Source organism: Candoia aspera, chromosome 6 (genome assembly GCF_035149785.1).
Source record: "Candoia aspera isolate rCanAsp1 chromosome 6, rCanAsp1.hap2, whole genome shotgun sequence".
Taxonomy (NCBI): Eukaryota; Metazoa; Chordata; class Lepidosauria; order Squamata; family Boidae; genus Candoia; species Candoia aspera.
In genome coordinates this window covers 71,566,440-71,580,105 of record NC_086158.1, presented here as the reverse complement: position 1 = coordinate 71,580,105, position 13,666 = coordinate 71,566,440, and the positions used below count along the sequence as shown (strand labels likewise).

General features: G+C 40.0%; 1 protein-coding gene across 1 annotated transcript in view; it reads left to right on the top strand.

The window, feature by feature from the left end:
• The first annotated feature begins 9,950 nt into the window (after positions 1-9,950).
• Positions 9,951-13,666, top strand: part of LOC134500208 (heparan sulfate glucosamine 3-O-sulfotransferase 1-like) — an 82,659-nt gene continuing 78,943 nt past the window's right edge. Inside the window, exon 1 of the mRNA XM_063307369.1 lies at positions 9,951-9,998. The gene's annotated coding sequence lies outside the window, so the exon portion shown is untranslated. The remainder of the gene's footprint in view (positions 9,999-13,666) is intronic.

Sequence of the window (13,666 nt, the reverse complement as noted above, 5' to 3'; positions counted from 1 at the left end):
TTCATTTTCTGTGCCAATTTCATCCTTTCCTGGATCAACACAACCTTCTCATAGTCATTCATGCGTTAGTCAACTCCCATTTAGACTCCTGCAATAGACTCTGCAGGGGTCTGCCTCTGAAAACAACTCAGAAACTATTGATAGCCCAGAATGCAGCAGGATAAGTAGTAGTTATGGGCATTCCTTGGTCCACCTTTGTGACACCTCTGCTTCCAAGCTGCACTGACTATCAGTTGGTTGCCAGATATAATTCAAGATGCTGGTTGTCATCTGTAAACCCTTCATGTTCAGGGCCTGCATATTTACAAATCCAGCTCTCTCCAAATACTTCTGCCCTTCCAATAAGATTGAGTAGGGTTGGCATCATCTGGACTTCCATCAACAAATCATGGCCATCTTATGGGACCCTGGAGGCATTCTCTGCTGATGCTCCTTGCCTTGGGAAGAGCATTACCCCTAACCTCTTTTTGGGTCTGACCTGGCTAGCCTCAGGAAAACTTTAAAAGTTTGGCTTTCCCAGCAGGCCCTGAGCTGCAGTGATTTGGAACCCATAGGAATGTTATTGTTTTTAACTCGTATTCCTCAGTGTGCCATTGGTTCTTATATGATGTTTTTAATCATACTGTTTGCTGCCTTGAGTCACTTGCATTTAGGTAACCTTATGAATCAAATAAACAAATGTGAATATCCATATGCATTAATAAGTAGAACAAAAAAAGTGAATACAAAAAAGTCATAATCCTAGTGCAATGTAGTAGATATTTAAATTCAAAAGTGACTATAAAGATATCTGGGATAGGTGGAATGTCTTAACCTGATACTAAAACAAAAAAAGCATTAGGCATCACAATGGTTTCTCCTACAAACAGGAAGCCAAAAGTGGCATGGCTCTGTGTCTTTTAGCCCACCTTATATACTCCACAGACCAGCCTTCTCCAACTTGGTCCCACCCAGCTGTTTGGGAATAGAACTCCCAAAATAGCACAGCCTTTCTGTGATGGAAAACGTCAGACTGGGCAAGTAAACACTGTACTTGGATGTCAGCTGTATTATAAGAAAGATGGGCCAAAGTTATCTAAATCTATTAGTTTTATCTTGATTACATCAGAACTTAATTTTAGAATTCTAGAACAATGTATATTTGGAGTGGATTTTTTTCTCATCAAACTCCACACCTGGCTGTGAATGTTCACTAATTTTACTTCAAGACAGAAAATAATTTCACTGAGTTGTTTTTTAATAAGAGTTTGCAACAGTCAAATTTCTTGGTAAGTGGGGATGAGAAAAAAAAAGTGAGACTTAAAAAACTCTTAATGTGGGAGAAGGAAAAACTGAGTGGGAGAAGGCTTTGATTCCATTTACATATTGTGCAAAGGCTCTAAACTAGTATTTTTCAAACTTGGCAACTTTAAGATGTGTGGACTTCAACTCCCAGAATTCCCCAGCCAGCATGCTGTTCTAAATTTTACAATAAATTGAAATGTCTCACAATGACCAAATTGATAGTCAGCGAAACAAGTGACATGATGGTTTGGCATACCATTGAATCTAGCTTTTGAAAGTCCAGGATTGGTGTGTGGTATTCAGTAATGTTGGTATGGCTGAAGTACTATTGCCATTTTTCTCCAGATAGGTCCTTCCTATTTGACAGTTATATGACATGTGAATGCAACATGATATTGTTGGTGCTGGGAAAAACTTTCCCTTTTGAATTTAGTCTAGATAGGTATTTTGTTCAGTTCATTTTTTGGATAAGAATTCAGCAAAATTTGCAAACTGATTTATTTGAAATAATTGAGATTTTTAAAAATACATGCGAACAAAGGAAAGCTATCAACATTGTCATGTCTGCTTCAGATGTGGATGATAAAATACCATAATCCAATACAAGCTTACTTAGAAATAAAACTATCTTTCCTGTAACTACTGCTAATGAACGTTCTGTAGCCTCAATTTCCCCACATTTGTGCATTATCTTGGGTTTTTCTTTTTTCGTTTTTTTTCACCAGATTCTTAGTTATCCAACATTTTTTCCAAGCACAGACTCTAAACCTATTCTCAAACAGGATATATTTTCAGTAAACAATGCTTCTACCTTATTTAAGCTTCATTTCTTTCCCTATCACTGACATTAGATGCTAGCTCAGAATGACTAGATTCATACAGGACATTGATCAAAATGTGGCTTGGTTGTTAAACCTAAGCATTGTAAATAGTAAATGATGGTTTACAGCTTAGCAAATATACAAGTTCAGCCGACTGTAGCTTAGTCAACAAATATATATAAAGCTATATATTGTCCATTACCTCCTATGGAGATAAACTTGTGATCCTTTTTTAAACAAGCCTCTTTTTTTTCCCAGCACACACTGTCCATGTTTTTTCAAATGCGTGCAAGATGAATTCCCTTCCTCACTTCTTTCCTGATTTAAATCTTGGCTTATTTTTCCTCTTTAGAATTGTATTCATGTACTCAACATTTTAAAAAATATTCCATTTCCAAACAGCACAAAGATTTTGGCTATTTTATGTTGCAGTTAAGATCTTCTATTCTGATCCTTTCCAGAACTGTGGGGCCACTCAATTGATTGTAAGGCCCCAAACCAGAGCTTCAGAAATAAGCCTGGTCTGAGCTGACCTGGGTTATCTGATTTCACTTCTTGCCCAGATCAGAAACAGATTTGTTAAACTGGGGTTTCAGTCTCTCAAAAATGATGGGAAAACAATATGGGAAAACACAAAATGATTGACAGGGTTTTTTTGTAAATCAGTAAAACAGAATTACATTTGCACATAAGCTAGAGGACTATGAGAAATTATAACAATTTCCACTTATATCCTTGGAAAGGTTTTGGACCTTCATACCCTGAAATCTTATTTCAGTGTGATGAGAGCCAGTGTGATATAGTGGTTAAGGTGTTGGATTCACAGCAGGGAAATTGCGGTTCAAGTCTACCCTCAGCCATGGAAGGGTGACAACGAGCCAGTTACTCTCTTTTGGCCCAATTTAGCTAACAGGGTGACTGGGGCAAAATGGGAGGAAGGACCACTATCTACAGTACCATCACCTAAGCTCCTGAACAAAAGTTGAGATATAAATCTAACAATTAAGCAAATAATCATGGCCATAGAAGGCATTGTTTTGTGTGTGTGTATGTAATAAAATATTTTATCTGTGTTGGTCTGCATGTATGTGTACCTCCTCTGCAGGGTCTAACCAAGATATCTGTATATATGCGGTTTGTTTGTGTGTATAGATATGACTGTGAGAATCTAATTAAGGTGGGAGCGTATGTGTTGTGCCTATGTGCTCTCCCCTCATTGACCAGATCTGGCCCATTTTTTAACTCAATCTTTCTTTTTTGGGTTTCTCCTGCCATATCAAAGTTAGTTCCATTCTGTTCTGTTTTCAGCCATCTTGCTGAAGGACAACATCTAAACTCCTTTCCATAATTTCTTTCCAACATTCTGCTTGGGTTGAAAAGAATCAAAAGCATTAGAAGATAGGTTAATCTCCCAACAGAATCAATGGAATGTAGTGCTAAGGAGAAATTGCATGGGAACTGCTTGGGACAGAGTGAAAAGTGGGTGGAGTTATGCTAATGGAAGAATGAAAAAAGAGGCTGGGTGGGATGATGAATGAAAAAAAATGTGTATAAGAAAGATTGCTGTGAAAAACTAGGGTGAAAGATGAATATGTAAAAAAGAAAGATAGTTGCAAGAAACATAGTGCAAGAGAGCAACATACAGTTAAGATTAAAAGAGGCAGAAAAAATGCAGAACAATTTGATGGAAATTAAAAAATATATTTTAGGTAGGGGGTGAAGAAGGCTAAAGAAGAGGCTTCCAGCAGAGGGAGTGGAATTAAAAATAAAAATGATGAAATATTTTGGATGGAGCTGAAGTGAGAGAATGCTGGAAGGAGTATTTTAAAGAACTGTACTGTCTTCAGTTCAGCTGAAAGTATGAAAAACAGAAACACAGCTGGGTGTCACTAGCTACTTCAAATTCCCAGATGAGCTCACTTAGGGATGATAAAATGCATTAAGGACAGAACCAACACCTGCAGAAACCTTACAGTTTCATGGAGATACAGTAGTTCTGCAGTATGACCTTCAAGGCCAGATAACAGATCTTGGGGAAAAAATTCTTATGTGAGGATAAAGCAGATACTCCATTTTCCTTTCCTCCATGGTGTTTTTATATATGAATGGGGATTTTTTTTTTCCTTGCTGGGGAGATGGTTGCAGAAGTGTTACTTTGGAAAATCCTCTGGGTCAGTCAGAACAGGGTTTTGTGAAACCAGAGTGTGACACATCTGTTCTGCCTGAAGGGAGTGAATATCTGTTCCAAATCATCCTGCTCCATGTCTGAGCTTCAGTTGAACCCAATGCACACTCCTACTTCTTTTCCTGTGATCCAGTTAAACTGATCTCCAGGGATCATCAGCATAGAACCTAAGAATAAGCATTGACTTTCTGGATCTTTTCATATTGTAGCAAATATTCCTAATCTCTTTCAGCATTCTGAAACCATCCTTTAATTGCTTCTTTAGTCCCTACTGAAAGGCAAAATACTCTATTTAAAATATACATACATTTTTAACCCAGGTGAATTACTCTTCGGTGTAAAAGTATAAGCTGTATAAGATATGTAATATGCTTGGGTCAATATTCCTTTTGAATTTAATGTGGTTTAAAGTTAAGGACTTGGGACTAAGCTCCACTAAATTAAATGGGATTTATTTTCAAGATGCATGTATAAGAAGCATGCACTCAGCTAGGTTTCTGGGAAATCCATTTTGCTAAAATTCCAGATTTACAAATCAAGGTTTTATTTATGGCATGGCTAGAGTATGTCTGCTTAATAGCTGCAGCTAGATTTCTCTGTAGCACGATGGCTTAAACCGGAGAGTTGTGGAATATCGATTGTAATACGCAGAGGAAATAGAAAGAAAGGGACAAATAAGCAAAACAGATTAAAATTGTAAAACTGAATAATTTAAAAAACACTGCTATGCATCTAATTTTCCTCAAAGTAACTTTTCCCAAAGTGGGATTACATGTAACAATTGAAGTATTAAAATACAGAGCTCCAAGTTCTACTTTAATTATATAAATAAAAGTGAACATTTAATGGTAAGATGTCTAGTTATGCATTTCCTTTATATTAGAAAAAAAGTTTTTAAAAAACAGAACTATAAAAGGCAAAAATAAGGAAAAATCCTCTGAGCGCAGTTGTTCCCTTGTATCTTGCAAAAGAAAGTAAGATTTTCTACCCTTTTATAATAGTATGTATACACAGATATATAGGCAGTCATTAAAATTATGTATTTAACTTTTTATATAATATAATAGAGTACAATTTAAAAAATTGCACTTGATCAGCATAGCCAGAGTCACAAAAAAATCTAGTTTGTCACAACCAAGAAAGATACTAGTTCAACTAATCTTAACTAGTCAGAAATGCATTTGGCTTCACCTGAGATTTGCTACATTTCTTTTTCTTACATATCAAGAGATAGCTACGGTCAAGGCAGGAGTCTAAGGGAGTGAGGAACTGTAATATTCAGGGCTAGACCAAAGATTCAGGGCTAGACCAAAGATTCAAGACAGTGGTGCAAAGCTGATGCTGCTAGTTTGTACTACAGTGACAAGTTATTAAAACTACAAATCAGTGCTGAGGCCAGGGCATTTCACAGCTTATCAGAGACTAGTCTGTGGGACCTGCAGACAATTGTTATGGCCTAGGTCTCCTAGCAAGACAAAGCTTATAACACTAGGCTATGTGGGCTTATTACAAGTAAGATCTATACAGCTTCCTCCTGGGGTTATTAGTGTTTCTTTCTTAATCTAATGTCCCACTGATAGCCACAGAGACTCAAAATACTAGTAAGTGAAATGACAAGTTAGCTTCTGCAGAGCGTTTTATGAGCATGTGCACTAGAGACAAAAGACATTCAGCTCATCTCAGAGATTAAACTTCTAGATCTTGGGAAAGGTGCTGAATCCCTGAAAGTGACCATCTTGGCAACTCTCACTACCAACGTTTTAACAGTGCATCCTCAAAACCGGGTAGAAATAAAGTTCATTATTAACTGGGGTGTGTGTGTGTGAGTGTCAGAAAATAAGAACAGCTGAAGCATAGTAAATAAAGATGGAGTGATCCCTATATGGAATAATTTGTCACAGCTATCCATTCCTACCAGAACAAGCCACATTCTGGGGCAAGCCAATTGCAGTCGAACCAAATATATTTGTGGCCGAGAAAGACTACAGGGGATGATGGGGGGAAATCACCATTTTCCTTGCCAGCTATGTCTCATCTTGTAGGGTAGTGATGGATGAAGGAACAACCCTTCTTCCTGTATACTATCCAATATCATGGCATTGTGGAGAAAGTACTTTCTGCCAATGACCTCTTTGCTGATAATAACTAAATGTAATTGGTGGCATCCTGCCATTGTTCTGATAGGAAATTTCCTTCATGGTGAAATTTGTAGTTGGGGAAGATGGTTTTCATCTAGTTTGTTCTCAAGTGATGGATGACATTCCTTATAAGGTATTAAATCAACAATCTTACTAGCAAAGCATTCTTAATCTGTAGTTATCAAGCAGGGAAGTTTTACTTATCCAGTCTTATTTACATCATTTGAGAGACAGACGTTCTCAGTTCATTTTTTGGAAGTAAGTTCCCAATAAACTGAAGTGCGATTTATTTCTGAATAGGCATGGGACAAATCTACCACTTTATTTCAGTTCATTCATGCAGCATACAACCTATTTCCTGAACTTATTTTCCTGGTTCTGTATCTCCTTTTTCAGACTGCTTTTCCTGTCTATATAAATTGCTTGTGAATGTGATCTAATAGGTAAAGACAAGGCCTCAGGTAAAAAGGTAGAACTTAAGAAGGAATATGAATTCTATGGGATTTGTTCTCACTAAATGAATAGAGGTAATATTCTTTAAGGCAAAAGGGGTTACCAAAGAAATGCACTTTTATATTCAGATAAACAAAGTTTTTTTTTAAAAAAAATTATCCCAATTTGCATAGACAGGGGAGCTTTTGCCCTTTAAAGTCCTAAGTCCCATTAGCTGCAAATAACCTGGCCAGGATGGATGGTAAAATTAATAGTCCATCTAGAATTTACCTCTCAAGAGAGAGAAATATATTTTTAGACAAGAGACTAGCAATTTTTTCCAACCCTGACTGTTCTTGCATAAACTAACATGACTGCATGTACCCCTTCCCTAAAAATGGATGAAATCTTGTCAAGTCTCACATACAATCACCAGAAACTTGCACCAGAACATGAAAATCTCACCAGAGATCAGTATTTCCCACACAAATACTTACGGAATTTTCTATGAGATCACTAGAACCTCATGCATTTTTAATCATCTCTAAAGAACTGGGTGGAAAAATGTTTTGTAGAATTTCGGAGAGGGTAAGGTGTTCATGAATGTCTTATGAACTGCTCTCACTTAAATTCCTTAAATCATAGGTTTGCTTCAGCATTGGGGACATTCAGTTTCTTACCCCATCAAGTAAACTCAAGTTTATTGCTGAATAATCAATCCTTACAACATGCTGTTTCCTCCATCGTTAATTATAAGAGAGGTTGTCATTGTCCCATAACTGAAGATACTAGCCCAAGGGTGGTACAAATATTATAGTTCTCTTGCACTCCCTGAGGTTTATTAGAAGAGCATAGGAAGGAAGTTCACCCAGAACAGGAGAACATGGGACTGTCATTATATTGTAGCCTGCAGGGCTGTTCAAACTGAGTCCAAGTACAGCCCAGATGACACATATACAGGCCCACAACTAGGGTCTGTGTCACCCAGGGCAAACATGGATTCCCCATCCATTTTGGCACCCCTCCAGCACTCATTTTGGCGCCCCCCCCAGCACGGCGCCCGGGGCACATGCCCCCTGGCCCCCCCTAGTTGCGGCCCTGCACATATAAAGCAACATTGCTATCTTCTCTGTGGCCAAGATAACACTACCTTGACAGTCTCAAAGCCACTGGATCCAGGAGATCTTAAGAATGTGCTAAGGCCCTTTCCTGTCTCTGTTATGATGTCACACAAAACCTAGCTTAGAATGTGCGACCGGGACAAGTGTTAAACTTCTGACTGGGAGGGATCTATGCTGTTGACAAATAGTGTTTTTCAGCTGTCTCCAGATTTGTTATAATCTGGTGTCTTCCAAATATGTAGTTGGAGGAAAGGGGAGAGGAAATATCAAAACTGCCTGCAGTCTCCCCATCTTGTTTTTGTTCCCATGACTGCTGCAACCGAAAGCACTATTTCTCACCATTCTGAGGTGGAAAGTAGATTAAAACAAAAGCTTAAGCATCACAGCACAGGTAAATAGCAAGGAAACTCCTCCAAAATCCATTACCGAAACCCAGCCCTTCACATACGACACTTGGGCTCACCCACTTTATAGTATTGGCCCCTCTCTCTAATTTATTTAGTCTAGCACTTGTGCATTCAGAGATCGTTCATCTTGTTGTAAGAGAATGCTGGTTTAACTATCAAAACTGTTGTGAAGATCAAGAGATGGACCTTTTAATGCCACACTGAAAGCTAAGACAGTATAGAAGGAAGACTGGGGAAAAAAAGGCACTGGCAGCTTAGCTGGACTGGAGCAAGGCTTAACTTTTATCCACCTACCAGCTTGTTCTCAGAATCAAGGAAGTGAGATCTCAGTAAAAAGAAAAAGTCTATCTCTAGATAGTGCAGAAACTCTGGTCTACTGATTTTTCGAATGTCTAAGTCAAACGCTGTTTTGGTTGGAATAGCAACGATACGGATTGATCGCGAATAGTCAGTCCAGTTTGAACATTCGCTTGCCGACTGTACGCTGGAAGTAAGATCTATTGAACCCAGTGGCATTTACTTCCGAGTTAATATGCAAAAGAACGGGCAGCGAAAGTTCCCCGCACATTGCAAGGATGCTTCTGTGGGCGTCCAACTTCGATATGTTCAAACACCCTTAGCCTGACAGCACCTGGGAGCAAGCCCACAGCAGTCATACGGAGCGGGACTGACGTCTGATGCCAGTGCCACGAGGTTAGTTGCTGTCGTGCAAACAGGCTGCACGTAAGACTATTTCCCACTGAGTTCCTCCGCCCTTTTCTCCTGGCGCGGTGCTTCCCAGCTCATACGCTCCATACACCTTGCCAGCTCTTCCCCGCCGGCCAGCACGCCCTTGGCGACGCAGCTCCGGTATTGGACCCGCCCATTTTACCCACCGCGTCCCCGTTTGGGGTGAACCGTGGACACCTCCGCGTGCAAAAGCGGTGGCCTCGCGTGCGAGACGCCGCCGCTGGGATCCCATTCCGTCCCCCCCCCCGCTCCCCCCATGCATTTCCTCGCTGGAGGCGGGTTGTCCGGGGGCTGAGCGAGGAGAGCAGGACGGGGCGCCTACCTGCCCGCCCGCTCGCCCACCTTTCAGATCAAGCGCGGGTTGTCGAGGAAGTCACCTGCCCCCCAAGCTCCTCCCCCTTTGGCAGCCCAGCCCTGCGGGGGCAAAGGAGAGGGGAGCGGCGAGTCGCCCTCTGGCATGCACGGACGCTCGCGCCGGGCAGCCCGGGCACCGGTTCTGCTCCGCTCCGTCCTCCCGCCGCGCGCCGAGGCGGGGGAGCGCGGGAGTCATGCATCCATTAATGAACTCTGCGCGCGGGAGTTCCAGCGGGGGGCCAGGCGCGCGTTCCTCCAAGCCCCCTCCTCTTCGCTTTCGGTGGTTCTGGTCCCTGGGACTGATGAATGAATCATGAGGTGGCTGCTGTTAAGGCATTTATCTGGGGCAGACGGTGCCGCAGCCTTCAGCCTACGCACGGCGGGGTGAAGCGGGAGGGAGAGCGCGTCCTGCTTGCCTTGCGCGCTCCAGGACCTGCCGCCGACCCCGGTTGTCCGCTTGCCCGCCGGCCCGTCAGCCGCTTGGTCCTGCAGCAGAAGAACCGTGGCTCTCCATGGCTCCTGAGGAGGTAACCAGAAACGCGAAGTGGTTTGTTTTCGACAACAAGCCACTTCTCTCTTCCGGGAAAAAGAGAAGCTGGAGTGCTAAAATTAGGGGGCTGGGGATAAGGATGCTTGCCCTGGGGCGATATCGTTGCTAAGTGCTTTTCCAGAGCTTTGAACGCTCTTAGTCACGGGAAGTGAAATCCACGTGTAATCTGGTCGTGTGTGTGAATGTTGTGTCACTTAAGTTCCTCAGCGGCGCGCTGCAGCGGCTAAAAGCTCCCCTCGCCTCCTGCCAAGGCTCTACATGCTGAGTTGGAACTCCTCTCAGCGGATGCTGTAAGGAAAACATTGTGACTTAAAAAGATAAAATAAAAATAAGAGGCCATTGGCAAGCCGGGGAGGGAGACTTATGAAATATTAAAGGCAGCCAAAGCATTGATTTCATTTTCGTTTCCTTACCCAAGGATGAACACATGCGGATTAATTTGCTACTTAAAATTATCTTTGAAGGAAGACAGCAGTGCCAAATTCCCTTTCCCCCTCCCCTGCTGCACTGCATTTACATTTCCTTCTCAGAAAAAGACTTGGGTCACTTAAACTGGTGTCAGCTGGAAGATGGCTAATTTAATTTACCGTAAGTGGCAGTTATTTATTGCAAGGGAGTTGCCTTCTGAAATCCAGAGATAATTGACTTTTGTTAGGCAATTTCTAACTAGGCAACTGCCCAGGGCTCAGACTTGCTGTGTCCCAATCTGGAAGATGGGCTGATATCACTGATTACTGTATCCCTGATGAGAAAGAAACTCTGTGTGTGTTCAGATGCACTATGTGCCTGTTGCTTCCAATGTTCCAGGGCTGAGCCTGCCACTGAACAGCTTCTGTAACTGGGCAAGGTCCACATTAACACCTAATGCACATTACACTAGCCAATATTACATAAATGCCTTCAACCCAAGTTTGTTTAACCTTAAAATAAAGATTGATTGCCACTATTTAGTTGATATGTGCTTTTTTTTCCTCCACTAGGAATTATAGGCACTTAACCTGTCTAGAATGTATAATGACTAACAACTTTGAGGTAAATTTAGAAATACTTTATAAAACTGTCGTACATCCATAATACTTAAATCCTATCTATACAGTAGTTGGTCACATTACTTATTGCATGTTTAAAATTCTTTTTTGATAGTTTAGTATGTAGTGGGGCTCAAATTACTGTAATATAATTGATTTCATCCTCTTTGTGCAGACACTCACAATGGCTGAACTTTTTTCCCCTAGTTTAGCTTTCTAACTTTGTCATTTATGAAAACCTGGTTTTGTAATATGCAGATGTTGAGAAAGGGAGGACTGGGTGGAGGTTGAAGATCAGCAAAGATGCATTTTAAAAAAATCTATTTAACTGAGCAATCTCCGTAGCAGTAGTGGGTGAAACATAGATCAGGATCTACTGATAGATTTGGAAATGCTTGAGAGTAGTTGAATCCTAATAGTTTTACAGCAGCCACACTAACAATAGTTCCCTCCCCTCTAAATTAAACTTTTGCAATGAAGAATGCTTTATTGAAAACCAGGAAGTGATTTTCACCAGAAAAGACTATGAACTCAGTTTTGGCACTGAATGAAAGTCCTGTACTGAATATCTATTATTTTATATCGCCAATCTGAACTATCATTCTGCAGAATCCAGGAAAATAGATCCCACAAAACCTGAGATGCCTCAAAGTAACCTAATGCATTTAAATAATTTTGTTTTTATTTAAAGCTATGATATTGAATCTATCTAAAATGAATAATGTTAGTTCAAATTATTTGTATAACGTGCAGTGACTACTGTTTATATGGTGGCTGAAAGTTCTCTCCTTGTGTTATGAAATCGACTATCACTGAGAATCAAAGATGACAGTTCTTTGTGGGGCAGAAAAACCATCCCATCATGTTAAGAAGTAAACAAAAACCTTAACAAAAACCATCTTTATATTGTGGTCATTTCTCATTCTTGAAAGAGAACCATAAAATGTTAATCTATTAAAAATTTACCAGAATATGTCTATGTAATTATTCCTAATTTCCACATTTAGGAGACTAGTGCTAACCAGTCGCATTTGCTTTTTTTAAAAAAAAATTATGTGAACCATATCATTAGTAAACATAGAAAGGATTTAAATGGGTTAAAACATTTATTGTGCTGTGACAAACCTTCTATTTAATTTGTGTCTGCCTAGTGGCAGCATCTAACCAACCTTACCTGAACTTAAGCATCTAAATAGGGTCAGATCTGATTAGAACTTTCTTGAGAGATTAATAGGTGGATGGGAGGGCTGTAGGCTAAACTGGGAAGTTGAAGAAAACATTTCAGAATAAGGCAATGGCAAACCACTTCCATCTGGTTGACAAGAAAACTACACAGACCTGTTCATGAAGTTGCTGAGTCAAGCTTGACTCAAAGTTGTCTGTCTGTCAGACAGCTCCAACTACAGAAACATGCGTAGTTTGTTGGTCATTCCTATGTTGCCATTGATGATAGCAAAATATATATTTAACCTACCGTCTCTCATATCTGCATTAAAAAACCCCAGAGCCTATAAAGTACTCTGCTTGTAGTTAATGTGTTGTAGATTGAATTAAAATTCATACAAGACTTATTTTAATAGGACAACTGGCAGCTGTGTTCTTCTCCCACTCCCCCCCTCAACATCTCCATCATTTATTTTATTGTTGAATTCTTACATGTTGATTTCTGCTTGTGACTCCCTTGCTTTCCAGAAGCACTGCTGAATTCCTGATTGCCTTTTAATTTAATCCAAACAGTATGACACTCTCACTGTTGCAGCAAGAGGAAAGTATTCTTCCAGGGCTGTGTCAGAGTAAGAATTGTGCAAATAAGGATCTGCTATAGCTAATATAAGTCTAGCAGTAAGAAAATTGTTTTAATTTGGTTCTATGTACCTTTACTGGTTTCTCAGTTTGTAGGTTACTTTACAATTAATCCATATAATAAAAGAGTACACAATTCCCCTGTATCCTAGCTTTGAACAATCATGGCATTAGAATATTGTGAAGAATATTAGTTTAGTTTGGGTTTCTATGTGTTTTGCTCTGATTCACACCCATAATGATGGTTATTAATTTCATATTTATGCGTCCAATTCTACTGCTAAAGAAGTTTTGAAAATGGGCTTTCTCTGGAATTGGAGCCTGTAACAGATATTATGCCTTGCTTACTAACATTCTAACGTGATATCAGTAACAGTTTGTTACTATGTTTTTGTTATTTGCTTTTTGGATCTTAGAATATTGGTGTTAGTATAGCTCAGGAAACACGGTTTGATTTAAAACTGAGAAACTTGGTTTTAGATTTCTGTTTAGCCCAAAGCTCTGTATGTTGTACCTGTCAAAATATTCCCTCAGTATATAAAGAATGACCTAACAATTAGTCCAAAAGTTTTAGTCCAAAATCTAAATACGCCAACCAGTGTATTTTCAGGCAAACATTTTTGTTGTAAAGTTTGGTGTGTACTATTAATAAACACTCAACCCCATCTCACATAAGTCAGAGCACACGGGACATAATAAGCGTGAGATTTATGGTTTATCAGTTTTAATGATGTGTCTTGTTTGGCATTATTGCATTTCACACTTTTAATGAGTCACAAATTTATCTGAAGGGCACACCCTTAAGGTTCGTAAA